Below are 11,426 nucleotides of genomic sequence, written 5' to 3' on the forward strand. Positions count from 1 at the left end.
AGGAATTGGTTAGTGGGTGGGTCCTATATTGGTCTCTTTCTAACTGTTGTTTGGTTATGAGGTGGGTTCAATGACTGACACGTCAGTATTTAACGTCTGATTTTGACGGTCAATGTAATACCGGGTGTAAATTGGTAATACTTTGAAATATCGGGTATGAAATTGATTTAATTGAAACCTTGGGTCCCATTTCGATACTAACAGTAAATCTCTAGGGACTAAAGTATAGTTTTTCCAAAAATAAAAAAATAAAAAAGAACTTTTGGAAACCGAACAAACTATGTGTTCTTCTCTCATGCTGCTGCCGCTACCCAACCCAACACCACAACCATCAGTTGGTTGCCAATACTAATGTTGAATCTTTTTTTCACTCATATTTTGTGGGGATGGGTGGGATGCAAAAAGGGAGAGAGAAAGAGAATCTTTTTTTCACTCATATTTTGTGGGGATGGGTGGGATGCAAAAAGGGAGAGAGAAAGAGAGAGGAAAGAGAGATGGAGGAGTTGTCTGTGGGTGGGGTGGGATGGATCGAGGAGGGAAGGGAGGGCTCGGACCAGATTTCTTTATCCCTCCAAGGGTTTGTTGGTTCGTAAGTGCCCCTCACTTGGGCTAGGGCCCTATTCCTTGATGGCTACAAGAGATAAACCATCAAGGAAACCTTCAATTGTTGTACTCATGATATTGAAGGGTTGGGCACTTTATTGCAATGAATGTGTAGCAAAGCAAAAGAATCAGCAAAAAGAAACTGAAGAACTTGGTTGCCATGTTGGGATTCGACAATTAGAAAACAGAGAGAGAGAGAATATGGTGGTTACTGAGATTGCTCATGGTGGAGGTGGTTGCATGAGAGAAGGACATAGAGGTTGTTAGGTTTCTAGAATTTTTTTTATTTTAAATTTTGTTATTTTAATTCATATTTGTTTTCTTTGTAAATAGAACTTAATAATTTTAAATAATTTAAATGAATTTTTTAACAGCAATTTAACAAAATGGACAATATTGGTTAACAAAGTAAAACATAGGGACTAAATTGGTCAAATTGAAAATACAGGAACTAAATTTGCTAATTGAGTAAAACATAGGGACTATTTTAAAATACTAAATTGACCTAACATAAAACTTATTAGTCCAAAAACGCCATGTAGACAAACAAAAGTCCACAAACCGCCTAATTGACACCAATGAGTAAAATCTCCTTGTGCTTCAAGACCCCATACCCATAGTAACAACATTTTATATGATATTTGAATAAAAGGTTACTACTTAGACCAATTCCACCCATTTGCCATGGCAAAGGGTAAGGGGAGGTAAGGGCAGATACTATCCACGTGAATAGTGGCAGCCCTTGCAAAAAGTAAGGTGTGTTTCCACCCGTTGCCATGGCAAAGGGCAAATACTATTCATTTTTCATTTTTTACCTAAACAACTAATTTGGATAATATTTTCGGATAAGAGTTTTGGGTTCCTACGTGTCAATATTTATTATAAAATTCATATCTCATAACTCGAATGAATTTTTCGGATAAAATTTTCGGAGAAGATTTTCGATTTCAAATTTCAAATTTCAGATAAGATTTTCACCTTCTAAAATCGCGCCATGTGTCATCCCTATTTGCCTAAATCTTTCTATAAAACCATAGGCTCAGCTCATACCTCTCACACCAAATGTTCTCTATATTTTCATTTCTCATATTTTAGAATTCATACTCCATTCTCAATGTTAGACATGAGGAGATGCTTGGAGAGGCAAGAGTGAGAAACTAATAAAAGAAGGCGAAGACGAGCTGAAGGAAAAAGGGTGCAGCAAGAACAAGATGAACAAGTTGCCATAACAATGGCTTTGCTTGATCAACAAAGCCAAGGCCGCAGCCGTGGTTCACAAGTTGGTCGTGGCTCGAATGTGGACAAAGATAGGCAATCTTGGGGTAAGAATCTTTTGGAAGATTATTTTATCCCAACTTCTTTGTACTCTGATGTTAATTTTCGAAAGCGATATAGAATGCAACCCCATTTGTTCAATAAAGTCATGCATGATGTTTGCAATTACGATGCATACTTTGTTCAAAAGTGTGATGCTGCTGGGCTTTTGGGACTTCTTTCGGAGCAAAAGCTTACAGCTATTATACGAATTCTGGAGTATGGTTCATAAGCTGATCAGGTGGATGAGATTGCCAGGATGAGGTGTTGCGTAGATACAGCTGCACCAAAATGGATTAAGCTGCATCCTCAACTTGTGATACTCGCAAGTGCACGAACCGTTGGTAGTTTAGCGTATGTAAGTGCGAGGTCGATTCCACAGGGATTGGTGATTGAATGATCCAATTTAGTTTCCCTACACAAAACAGAAATGAAAAAGAAAGGAAATAAATAAAACAAGGAAGAAAGAAATAACTAACTCAAGCAAAAAATAAGTTCCCAAGTTCAATTAGATTAATGGATTGGTTCTAGCTAAAGTATGATTAAGCCATGGTGTGTGGTCATAACCTTGTGTTCCTAATTCCCTAATTTGATCATTTGTTGTCTAACCTAAAATTAAGCATTAGGAACCCATTAAGCATAGAAGAACATTTTAAACAACCAAGTATGTATCTAATCCCTATTGTCGAATGTCCATACATACTCTTCCTATTCATAGTTCAATTCGAATTAAAGCATGGTGTATACTCTTAATTCAAATCAAGATAGCTAACATGCAAGCCTAAATGGTGATCAATCATTCAAACTAGCATATTAACTTATAAGCATAATGAATAAGAACAAGAACCATAATTGAAACTTGGAAACTAATTCAACTTGAAAACTTAAGAAAAGAATTTACATTACAAAGAAAAATAAACTACAACTAAGAAGCAAAAGGAAAGCTAGAATTGAGAACTAGAAAGCAAAATTAAGAGAATTCGAGGGAGAGAAGGGAAGGGAGCTCTAGAGAAGTGTTTGAGAGCTCCCCCCCTTGGGGTGTGTTTACAAGCTTAGAGAACCTCCCTATTTATAGGCCTAAGGAAGTGAAAAATCTGAATTCAATATGGCTAATGCATACAACACTTGTTTTATAAAATCTGAAATGGTTGATGCACTTGTATTAGAAAATTTGAATTGGTTGATGCACTTCACCAATAAATCCCACCAGCAGCCCTAGCTCATCTTCATGTCACCATGACCAAGCTTCCAACCAGCTCAATAGCTCATGCCTAGCTCACCATGACCAAGCTTCCAACCAGAAACAATAGCTCATCCTGAGGTCAGCATGACCAGCAACTTCAAGGGCTTACGAATTGGGCTTCCCTTAAGCAAATTAAGACTTTAAGCACTCAAACTTGAAGTTCAGAATGTCTTCTTTCCAGCCATATATCATTTGGGCCAATCCAAGGTCGGAGGAGGAAGTTAAGGCCAAAAAAAACTGCTAACTCATTTTGCGCGCTGATAAAATCCATCCTGAGCATGGCTCTGTGTTTGCTAGGTAACAGACTCCATATTTATCAAATGAGGCTGAATTTTGGATATGTTATATAGTACACACCCATTGGAACAACTTTCATGAAGAATGCTGCCTCATCCGAGCTGTGTAGGTTGCTGAAACAAAGCTTGCAATATGACCTACGGAACTGGACTGGCAAGGGGCTGTAGCCAAAATGAGTTTGTCTTTTAAGCTCTTCATCCATTCATCCAAATTAGGCCTTAACATGCTTGAATTGCATGAATTATGCTCGCTTGCTCTATTTGCCTACAAAACACACAAAGGGAGGCAAATAACTTAGAAATCTAAGAAACTAAGCAAAAGAAGTAAGTAAATAGGGCATGTATATGTATGAAATTATGAGCTTAACATGAGGAAGTCCACTACTTTGGAGAGCTTGGTCAGATTTTGTGATGCAGTCGAAACTCTGTACACCAGGGACTACCTGCGCAAACCTACGCCTAGGGACCTCCAACGGCTTTTACAAAAATTCGAAGCTCGAGGATTTTCAGGAATGATTGGAAGCATCGACTGTATGCACTGGTAATGGAAGAATTGCCCAACTGTCTGGCAAAGAGATTATGGAAATAGGAAATGGCAAAAAAGTATCATCCTCGAAGCCGTTGCTGGATTCGATACATGGGTTTAGCATGCCTTCTTCGGAGTTGCCAGATCTCAAAACGACTTGAACGTGCTGGGTCAATCCCCAATTTTCAACGATGTCTTGAGAGGTGAAGCCCCAAATATCAGCTATGAAATCAACAATACCGTCTACTAGAATGGGTATTATCTAGCAGACGACATCTACCCGAGGTGGACCACATTTGTCAAATCAATTCCGAATCCCCAATCCCAGAAGCACAAATTATTTGATGTCTATCAAGAAAGATACAGGAAAGATGTCGAAAGGTGTTTTGGCATCCTCCAAGTTCGGTGAGCAATTATTAGAGGTGTTGCGCGTATGTTTGATGAGGAGGTGCTGAGGAGCATTATGATGACTTGCATCATCCTCCATAACATGATTGTAGAGGATGAGTATGATTATGATGTAGAGGACATGTTCGAACCGGATCCAATGAACACGGCCTTGACAATAATTTATGAAAGGCCCATGGGGCCAAATGGACAACCATTGGAGCATGAACCGTTTGTTAGGGACGGTCATTTCATGACCCGTATGATTGATCGATATACAAAGATGCAATCGTCTTATATTCATGAACGACGTCAAGTTGACTTGGTGAAGCATTTATGGGCCGTGAAAGGCAATTACGGTGAATGAAGTGAAGTCAAGATTCGGAATTTTTAATTTGTCTTTGTGTTGATGTTTTTATTTATTTATTATGCTTTGGTTGTGGTTTTCCTTTTAATTATGTTTTGTTGATGTATGGAATGTGTTGAATAAAAAGGTATGTTATTGAATGCTTTCTTTATTAAATAAAGAAAACCAATACAAGTCATTAAGAATTACTACGAATTAAATAAAATACATGAATTACAACTACTTTAATACAAAACATTAAAATACAATGAAATAAAAGGCAAGCAAACTAACTTAATGGTTTTGATCATTTAACCAATCCGTGTTGCTAGGTCCATTGTCATGGAAAAGTCTTCTTCTCATAACATCCCTTTGTTCTAGCTTCCAAAATTATTTTGTTTTAGGGGACATATGGCTTGTATCCATGGCCATGGTTTCCCGATCCTTCTTCTCAATGTCTTGTTTGCGTACATACTCCCTCTCTTTGGCATATTCTTCATGAATTGCCCTCTCGACCGCTTGGGTTTTCATGTCTAATTCAATTCTCATGGTGCTGTGCCTTGCAATTTGCTCCAAAATTTTTGATGTATCTTTGCTAGATTTACTCCCTCTCTTCGCCTTCGCCGCCTTTCGACCAATAGGCCTCGGCTCCTTTTCGATGGGTGAGTCTTGACTCATCGGGGAATCCAAAGGCGAATCCGATGCCATTGAATCATGGAGTGGTGTCTCGTTCAATACAACGGTCGGACCCATTGGAATAATTTGGAATCTCAAACAATTCTTCACCATCTCCCAACATTGGTCATGGTTGAAAGTTTTTTTGCCTTGCCTAATAGCACAAAACCACATTTGCGCTTGCATAATCTATTAAAATATATATATATTGGAAATGCAAGGAACATTGGAATGAAATATTGGAAATGCAAGAAACATTTAAAAAATATTGGAAATGCAAGAAACATTAACAAAATGATGGAAATGCAAGAAACATTAAAAAAAAATATTGGAAATGCAAGAAATATTAACAAAATATTGGAAATGCAAGAAACATTAAAAATGCAAAAAATATTAACAAAATATTGAAAATGCAAGAAACATTTGTTTAAAAAAAAATAGGACATTAAAATTAATAAAACGAAAATTACAAATAATTTACCTCATTGATAAGATTTTCCCCGCTTCTATGGTTGTCCCTTGCTTTTGCCAAGGCATATCTCCATTTTCCCAACTCTTTATTGAGAATTTTCCACCTACTAGACAATGCCATTTCCGTACGAGTCGAACTCGATCTTTCACAAAATTCGGCATGAATTTTTCTCCACATATGAGAGAATTTCATCTCATTGCCCGTGACAGGACAATGACTAATCTGGACCCAACACTCACACAACAAAACATCTTCCATGGTGCTCCACGCCCCTCCGGTTTCGATAGAAGAAGCCATAAAATGATCAATAAATAAAAAATTTGAAAGTGAATAAAATGTTGAGTAGAAAGTGAATAATAGTAGAAGGAGAAGAAAATGTATGAGGATTTGGTGTTGAAAGTGAAAAGTATTGATAGGTATTTATAGCACAAAAATTCCAGAATTTTTTTGGTTTTTTTTTCGAATTTTTTTCACAATTTTATTGCAAAAAAAAGGGCAGCCATTGGATTGGAGGAGAAAAACCAATTGGAGCGACCAGAGGCCGCCACGTGTCTTCTAGCCGTTGGCGGAAAGGAAGGGTTGACGTCAGCGCACGGAAGTTTAAATTTTTTTTACCGTTGGCACGTGAAATGCACGCGCCAACAGTAAAAAAATTTAAACTGCCTGCTGACGTCAGCCATGACGTCAACTCCCCCCTCGTGCTCTATTTGCCTTCGGGCCAGCCCGATTTTGTGGGACCCACACCCAGCCCGGGCCAAAAAGGCCCGCTGGAATGCAATTTTTGGCTTGGGCCCCTCCTTGCCCTAGCCCTGGCGCATCGGTGGAGTTGCTCTTAGGTAGCTTTCTTTAATTAGCCCTTAATATGAATTAGTATAATAGAAATTTAGTTATATACCCATTCTTAACACTAGTATTATAAATAAACCCTACATCATTTAAAACCCATAAACACACCCAAAAAACACCCAAAAATTGACAGCTGTCCTATTAACTTATATTGTATTCTGATTTTACCCTTTTAGCATAAAGTATAGAAGAAAACCCATGATCGCCAGCTCACCTTCTTTGAGAAACGTTGAATCCATAAAAGCATGCGAAAAATAAAACAAAAAACAACCTGGAAGCCATAAAAGTTGGTATCCCGAGAAGACCAATTGCTACTTTTTCTCAAATCTCAACCCAACTAGCTGATTTAAAAATTATTCTTTTTTATCATTTATTTAATAACAATTACTTTGTGGATTGAAGAGGAATGAGAAGAAGAAGAAGAACATCGACCATGACGATGCGCGAGCTCATGACTGGTGGAGTAGCTTGTGCGGTTCCAAGCTCATCTTCTTCCGACAATCCTTTCGGTGCTCTAGCCAACGCTCTTATCGGCTCTTCTTCCAAGACGTAGGTTTGTCGTCTTCCTCTTCGCTCATTTCACTTTCAATTTCTCTTCTCCATTTAGAATTTTCAATCCTCAATTTCATCACCAATGGCCTCAACGGCGTCATTTTCTCATGTTTTCGTTCGATTCACGAGCAGGAAAGGTTGAAGGTTGTCTTACCTTAAAACCCTCATCTCTCCTCTGTTCTCTCCCTTCTTCCCTCTCTCTGCCTTCAAAGTAAACCAAACAGTCTCAGAGCCATGGACCAACACAAGACCGACGACAATCTCCGTTACGTCGATGGCCTCACACATGTTCTCGCCGCCGATGCCTCCATTTCCTTTTTAGGTTTGTTCCATCTATTTCAATTCGTTATTATCCTTTTGATTTTTGCTTAATTTACTTGAATTTTGACTCGATTTCAGTTTCTTCGTTGAATTTGGTGCTAATTTCCATTTTTTTTTTTTGATATGAACATAGCTAATGGTTAAGCTCGCGGATTTGAGGTGTCAATTGCCGGATGAAGGCTTTCAGAACGCCAACGCCGGTGGTGATTGCGAGAAGAACGAAGATGAAGACGATTTCTCTTTCACCTGCACCAATCCCGACGGATCGCCAATTTCCACCGACGATATATTCCAAAATGGCCAGATCCGTCCAGTGTTCCCGATTTGCAACCATGATCTCCTATTCGCCGATGCCGACTACAATGATACTTCCAGCAGAGGGGCTGCCGCTTCGTCTTCCTCTCTGCGGTCGCCATTGAAGAAGCTCTTCTTTGAAAAGCTGGATACGCCGACCTCGGCAACGTCGTTTTACAACTCAGGAGGTGAACTCGACTCCTGATCCATGAGATCAACCAGCTTCTGAGTTTGATCATCAACACCTATTACAGCAACAAGGAGATCTTTCTCCGTGAGCTCATCAGTAACACATCTTATGTACGTATTTTCACAGTTTATTCTTATGATGATTTCTCATTTCAGTATTTTTCTAGTGTTTATTGTATGAATCGTTGTGTTTTCTGTTTGTGTTTGGCTTATGAACGTTTTAAATTCAACGACTTAGTTTGTATGGTGATTTCATGGTGACCTCACAGTGTTATTACCCTATATTGGAACTTTATCACTGTAAAGTTCCAGTATAGGGTAATAACACTGCTTGTTTGCTATGAAATCTTATTTCTAATGCATGTCTACCTCTGTAAAGTTCCAGCATAGGGTAATAACACTGCTTGTTTGCTATGAAATCCTATTTCTAATGCATGTCTACCACTATAAAGTTCCAGTATAGGGTATTAACACTGCTTGTTTGCTATGAAATCCTAGTTCTAAAGCATGTCTACCACTGTAAAATTCCAGTATAGGGTATTAACACTGCTTGTTTGCTATGAAATCCTATTTCTAATGCATGTCTACCACTGTAAAGTTCCAGTATAGGGTATTAACACTGCTTGTTTGCTATGAAATCCTATTTTTAATGCACGTCTACCACTGTAAAGTTCCAGTATATGGTAATAACACTGCTTGTTTGCTATGAAATCCTATTTCTAATGCACGCCTACCACTATTAAGTTCCAGTCTAGGGTAATAACACTGCTTGTTTGCTATGAAATCCTATTTCTAATGCACTTCTACCACTGTAAAGTTCCAGTATAGGGTAATAACACTGCTTGTTTTCTATGAAATCCTATTTCTAATGCACGTCTACTAGTGTTATTACCACATACTGGAACTATACAGTGGTAGACATGCATTACAAATATGATTTTAGAGGAAACAAGCAGTATTAATACCCTATACTGGAACTTTACAGTGGTAGACATTCTTCAGAAATAGGATTTCAGAGGAAACAATCAGTGTTAATACCCTGTATTGGAACTTTACAGTCATTAATCAGAAATTTCAGTGAACTAGCGACTAAAATAATGATAGTAAGCAGTCAGTGCAATAATGAAATCCAATATAGTTTCAAGATTTTGTCTTTGATTCGAATCTAAAATGCTGTTATTACCCTAGAATGGAACTTTATATAAATTTATCAACATTACAGTAAGTTCGGTGTTGAATGTCTTACCTTTGATGCGTTTTCGTGTTGAAATCGTTCTCTGAACTTTTCTCTTGGTTTTGAAAGCGAAGGTCACTGTGTCGTATTTGTTCTTGGTGCTTGGTGGTGGTTATGGAGTTTCTGTCTGATTGAAGATGAGGACGCTTTGATGAAGGTGAACGAAGTGACGTTTTGCAGAGAAATTAATAAAAGCACGTGCTGGAGGTTGAGTTACTGTTTTTTTTTGGACAAAAGTTACGATTTTCTAGAGGTTAAAATGTTTGGGCTTGTTTATAAATTTGGGCTGGGTTGATTTTGGGTGTTTTTTGAGTTTTTTTTCTTTTTCTGTTGGACTTATCAATGGCTGCCTTGTAATATATAGGAACTTCAACACTAATTTGTTATTTAATAAATGGGTTTTGGGTGTGTTTATAAAGTGTTTTCCATATGGGGTTTTTTTATAATTTCAGCACCCATTTTGGGTATATTAGTGAAGCTCCCTTAGTATAATTGATTTTGTATTTAACAAGTTGGTGGGTGCTTGTGTTGCAGAGTCTCTACTGGTGCTTGAACCCAAAGGACGGACTACGAGGATGATTAACAACTTAGTAAGATTGCTTATGTAATGACAAAAAAGTAAGATTTCTTATGTATTTTTCAATTATGAAATATTTTGTTCACACCAAAAGAAGAAAAGAAAATTATTTCTTAATGTTTTGCTAAGGTTTTTTTAGCTTGCTGTTTGTATACATGGTTTTGAAAAGAAAAAAGGTGTTGACTTTCTGCTAATATGATATTTTTGTTATTGAGAAAGAAAAATCCTTGTTATTGGGTGAGAATTTGGTAGGATTTGCTTCATATATGCCTAGAGGAATTATGAAAAGTTGAGAACTTTTGATTTTAGTTTCAGCAATTTGGTGAATGGCCTAATGGTTTGGTGCCTAACTCATTTGATTGATTATTGGCATGATGTTTAGTGTTGGAAGCATGTTTTGTTGCAGTCGACTGATCCAATTAGATTTTAGTAATGCACCTTTTGCATTTTCTGTGTGTTTACCTGTATATAATTTAATTTAATTATCATTTAAGTTTTTTTTAATTATTTGGTTAGGTAACACTATTGTGTGCTTCATGATAGGTTAATATTTATGTATCTATTTTAATGATATTTCCTTATGATTTTGTATAGTTAGAATGGTTTTTATGTTCTGTTTTGTAAGCGTCATTTTGTTTTTATGTTTCATTAATCTAGCTGTGTGTTAAGTAAATCCTTGGCCATTTGATTGATTGTTTGGAGTATGTTTAATTTTCTCAACTTGTTTAGTGCATTCCACACCATTGATGCAATTAAATTTCACATATTCAATTACCTGCTTTCTGTCTGTCAATTGCATTTCAATTACCGCATGTTCATCAATGTTTGTTATTTACTTATGACTGAGATATTAACACTTGCAACGAAAGTAAAAGTTAATTGATATGTTAATATTTATATATATTTTTAATAATATTTCCCTTAGGTTTTGTGTGATTAGAATGTTTAAAAGCACTAAATTTAATTGTTTTAATATATTTGTTTCTTTTCAAAAAAAAAAAAAAAAAGATTAACAATTACGTAGTGCATGTTTGTCAATTGGCAACATAATGTGGCTATGTTGTAGCAAAATAAAGGAAGTATGAGCTTGGTGACGTAAGGCATGAGGCTAAATTGAAGATGAGAGTGATGAGGGAAAGTCCTCGTCTTTTCTTTTTTTTTTTTTTTTGGTAGTGAATTGCAGTTCAGTTTTCTTTTCTCTCTATTTCTATTGTTGTTATTCTTCAGCCACGTCAAGTTGGCAAACGATAAATAGGAACCACGTAATTGCATTTTCAATTTGCGAAAACAGACTGCCTGAGTGGCAATTGTACGTGGCCTTGGACAAGGGCGGAACTATGTGTAGGCTCTACTGGGCTCCAGCCGAGTGTTGTTTTTTTATTTTCTGCATATAAGCTTAGTTTTACAAGCCAAATTAGGGTAAATCAAATATTTGCCCACCGCTTTAGGTAGAAATAAGCTCATCAATGCAACCAATCTCTACACCACAGACATACCTCTTCAAACAAACTCTACACGTGTTGGTTCATGATTTAATGGGAAAGCATTTTG

Source organism: Prunus avium, chromosome 6 (assembly GCF_965620075.1).
Source record: "Prunus avium chromosome 6, drPruAviu1.hap1.1, whole genome shotgun sequence".
NCBI lineage: Eukaryota > Viridiplantae > Streptophyta > Magnoliopsida > Rosales > Rosaceae > Prunus > Prunus avium.